Here is a 5,000-nt window from a genome sequence, read left to right as displayed (position 1 = left end):
CAATCGCGATATCTGTCCAAATAATCGCAATTCGATTTTTCCCCCAAATCGTGCAGCCCTAACACACACACACACACACACACACACACACACACACACACACACACACACACACACACACACACACACACACACACACACACACACACACACACACACACACACACACACACCAGGGTTTCCGTTAGAAAAATTTGCCGTCGGACATCGTGTCCGGGACGAATTCGATTTACCGGACAAACGTGATATATTCCGGTCATCATATTAAAATATAATAAAAATTTTTTTTTTCAAAATCATATTTCTTTTTTTCAAATCTAATATAGCTGTTTGTCGCGGTGATTACTGTTGTGTAGCGGCCTATATATGCCATTTAATGTCTATTTCTCATCCGATACGATTAGATGCGAGCTATATAATATATAATAATATAACATGATTTGACGCATGCGCGCTATGCCATGCGTCAAATCCAGCGCTGAACGGGCGCCTCACTGGGAACTGAACAGACAGCATCGATCAATGAACGGACTCCACATTACGTTAACTGAAGTTTGTTAAATTGTTTGGGATTAATGTGAGTTTTCTATTTTCTCTTTCCAGTTTTACCCTTTTTTTTAAATCAATAAAACAACGTCATTTCTATAACCAGGTCTCGCTGGTTGGGAAGGCATTTCGTTTAGCTCGGGAGTATGACAATGGGAAGAACATAACTGTATAACTGAATGACAACAAATGCATGAGTAATGAGTAAAACAATGTCACTTTTATAGTATGTTGTTTAACTTGCCGTTCGGTCGCCATGGCTCTAGTGTGTGTAGCAGCTTCAGCTAGCTGGCTAGAAACTTCTAGGGGTGCGTTCGTAAACACGCTCTGAGAGCGCCGGAGCGCACGCTGGCTTCGATGTCACAGAGCGACCGAGTCGTTCGATTGGACGAGAGGCGTTCCGCGAGTGCTGATCGGATTTCCAGAGCGTGTTTACGAACGCACCCATAGATGGGAAATCAAGAAACCGTATTACTATGGTGGACGGGTTGGCAGGGTTGCCAGATAGGCATGGGTTACCGCCGAATGGGCTACTGTGTTTAAGCGGTAATAGACTGGTTAAGCTGTAATCCCATCTGGCATCAATCCCATGTGGCACTTGTGCGCTGTTTCGCATAGGCCGGCCTACACATTAGGAGTCATCATCATGCCGGTGTCAAATCATATCATAATAAAAGAAATACATAGCCTATATATTCGTCTTTTTTTAAATAGAAGGAATCAGAATGTGAACTTTAGCGAATTGTATTCAAAGGGAATTATTTTCACCGGACAATATGTCCGACGACTTTTCAATATGTCGGACTTCAACAACATTTACCGGACAAAGACCGGTAATTGCCGGTTAACGGAAACCCAGACACACACACACACACACACACACACACACACACACACACACACACACACACACACACACTAGGGCTGCACGATTAATCGATTTTAAATCGAAATCGCGATTTGAAATGATGCGATTAGCTAATCGCAAAGCCTGCGATTTGCCTGCGTTTTTTTTTTTTTTTTTTTTTGCTATTTAGCAGACGCTTTTAATCCAAAGCGATTTACAATTACGAATTACAGGGACATTCCCCCTGGAGTAACTGAGGGCTAAGTGCCTTACTCAAGGGCACACTAGTAGTGGTGTGGCTTCAGGCGGGATTTGAACTCACACAACCTTCCGATCACAAGTCCAACTCACTAGACCACCACTACCCGTATGGGATACGTCATACAGCGCGTCGGATTCAACGTCAATGAACGTCAACGTCAATGAACGTCAACAATGAACGTCAACAATGAACGTCAACGTCAATGAACGTCAACGTCAATGAACGCACACCAACAACATCGCACGTGAAACGCCCACGTTTCGGTAGCTAGCAATAGCAACATTCATGGTGGATAATGTACCTGCCCTTTTCCAAACAGCTTCCAATTAAGCTTTCCTAGATGGTTGTGTGAAACAAACCACCTGAGTCAGGTTAGTAATGCTCCATCACATGTTTTAATCTGAAGCTTGATTTTAAAGCAACCCAACTTTAAAGCAACCCAATGTAAGTTTAGTTCTTTCACTCGTAGCTCGGGCTGTGGGGGTGCTAGAGGAGGGAGCTTCTAAGTCCCCTAAAGACGTACAAACAAACTGCACGTTGATACGACCTTCCTAGCCGGAGATATGGTCACACTTCACAAAAACTTCCTTTTTTTTTTTTTTTTTTTTTTTTTGCTATTTAAAAAAATAATAATCGCAAATTAATCGCAATCGCGATATCTGTCCAAATAATCGCAATTCGATTTTTCCCCCAAATCGTGCAGCCCTAACACACACACACACACACACACACACACACACACACACACACACACACACACACACACACACACACACACACACACCAGGGTTTCCGTTAGAAAAATTTGCCGTCGGACATCGTGTCCGGGACGAATTCGATTTACCGGACAAACGTGATATATTCCGGTCATCATATTAAAATATAATAAAATTTTTTTTTTTCAAAATCATATTTCTTTTTTTCAAATCTAATATAGCTGTTTGTCGCGGTGATTACTGTTGTGTAGCGGCCTATATATGCCATTTAATGTCTATTTCTCATCCGATACGATTAGATGCGAGCTATATAATATATAATAATATAACATGATTTGACGCATGCGCGCTATGCCATGCGTCAAATCCAGCGCTGAACGGGCGCCTCACTGGGAACTGAACAGACAGCATCGATCAATGAACGGACTCCACATTACGTTAACTGAAGTTTGTTAAATTGTTTGGGATTAATGTGAGTTTTCTATTTTCTCTTTCCAGTTTTACCCTTTTTTTTAAATCAATAAAACAACGTCATTTCTATAACCAGGTCTCGCTGGTTGGGAAGGCATTTCGTTTAGCTCGGGAGTATGACAATGGGGAGAACATAACTGTTTATTGAGAAACAATTGATAGGCAGTCTGGGATACGTATATAAAGAAATACCACAATGTCTAGATGTATAACATTTTATTGAACAGTAACAGTGCAAGCATGTAGGCTTCTGGCGTGACACGGCTAGCCTAATTTCCGTTCATATGCCTTTTATCAGATAAAATAAAATAGAATAAAACTCTTTGAAAATAAATAGGCTTTAAATTAACTTGCAATGCGTATAGGCTAATTTCCGTTCGATGTTACAGCCTAGGGCTAGGCTATGCCTTTTCTCAGATAGATAGGGGATAGCCCTGTAAGCTCATACGGGTCTGTATGTCGTCCTGAAGACCGGCTGTTAGATCATATCGCTGAAGTTTGTCTCCATCTTAGTGTAAATGTTGTCCGTTTTGTTTGTTATCCTTGTTATTGTGCGATAAAGTTAAAGCGCTCCGCTTCGGGACACCATTTTCAGCTGAGCACCAAACACACACACACTCGTGTAACACTGCCCGAGAGAGAAGGACCCGCCCCCTTTAGTTAGCCTATAGCCTATAGGCTAACTAAAGGGGGCGGGTCCTTCTCTCTCGGGCAGTGTTCTGTGTGTGTGTTTGGTGCTCAGCTGAAAATGGTTAGAGGGAATTATTTTCACCGGACATTTATGTCCGACGAGTTTTCAACTTGTCGGACTTCCACTAATTTTACCGGACAAAGACCGGGAATTACCGGTTAACGGAAACCCTGACACACACACACACCTACCTCTGTGGGGATGGATTTGCCAGGCTGCTGATGCAGTCTGGGGAGCACCTGTTGGGAGTTGAGAGGTCAAAGTTTACACTCTTATGTCACTCATGAAGAGAAGAGACCTGCTGGGTCACTCTCTCTCACACACACACACACCTGTCCTGTTTGGACAGGTGTCGGACAGGTGCAGCGCAGGCCGGCGCTATCGTGCGTTCCTCTGCATCCTGTTGAGTGTGTGCCCTGGTATGTGGCCTGGTGATTGATGGCCTTGTTGCCTTGGCCTGTGAGCGTAGACCTGCTATTGGTTCAAGATGTGTCAGAGTGGAAGAAAAAAACATCTGTCATGCCAGTAGTAGTTTCTCCTTAATCCTTTGACGTGTTTGTCTTGAAAAGCCAGAACCTTTCCTTGTGTGTCCGTGGTACGTTCTGGTGACACAGAGGTAGGAGGGGAGGCGGTGGGACTCTCAGGGAGGCAGGCAGGGAGGGAGGGAGGGGGGCAGGCAGGGAGGGAGGGAGGGAGGCAGGCAGGGAGGGGGGGAGGGAGGGAGGCAGGCAGGCAGGCAGGCAGGGAAGGAGGGAGGGAGGGGGGCAGGGAGGGAGGGAGGGGGGCAGGCAGGGAGGGAGGGAGAGAGGGTCTGTCAGCCACCAGAGGCCCTGGTGCTCCTCCGGTTCTCATGTTTTTCTGCATTTTCCAGCCCCCAAAACACACACACACACACACACCCCAGACAGACCTTCCCATGAGCCAAGTTTGGTCAGCTGTTCTCACGGCCAGCTGCGTCAAAGTCGGGCATGTGTGGTAATCGGGGGGCCCTCCATGTAGTATCCCCCTCCCCCCCCTCCTCTTGTGTCAGCCAGGGGAACAGGGGAGGGTGGGCAGCAACAGCTGGATGAGCACCACAACACTCGACCTCAACACCCCACCTCAACACTCCACCTCAACCCTCCACCTCAACCCTCCACCTCAACCCTCCACCTCAGCACCCCACCTCAGCACTCCACCTCAACACTCCATCTCAACACTCCACCTCAACACTCCACCTCAACCCTCCACCTCAACACCCCACCTCAACACTCCACCTCAACACTCCACCTCAACACTCCACCTCAACCCTCCACCTCAACACCCCACCTCAACACCCCACCTCAACACCCCACCTCAACACCCCACCTCAACACTCCACCTCAACACTCCACCACAACACCCCACCTCCACACTCCACCTCAACACCCCACCTCAACACCCCACCTCAACACCCCACCTCAACACCCCACCTCAACACTCCACCTC

At 46.4% G+C, this 5,000-nt stretch overlaps 1 protein-coding gene across 1 annotated transcript in view; it reads left to right on the top strand.

The window, feature by feature from the left end:
• LOC308154913 (zinc finger SWIM domain-containing protein 6-like) overlaps positions 1-5,000 on the top strand; it is a gene marked incomplete at its 5' end in the record, with an annotated part of 57,009 nt that overhangs the window by 14,955 nt on the left and 37,054 nt on the right. The window lies entirely within an intron of this gene.

Source organism: Nansenia antarctica (genome assembly GCF_963989245.1).
Source record: "Nansenia antarctica genome assembly, chromosome: 4".
Classification (NCBI taxonomy): domain Eukaryota; kingdom Metazoa; phylum Chordata; class Actinopteri; order Argentiniformes; family Microstomatidae; genus Nansenia; species Nansenia antarctica.
Note: the sequence above shows the minus strand (reverse complement) of the source record. Positions and strands in the feature narration are given on the sequence as shown.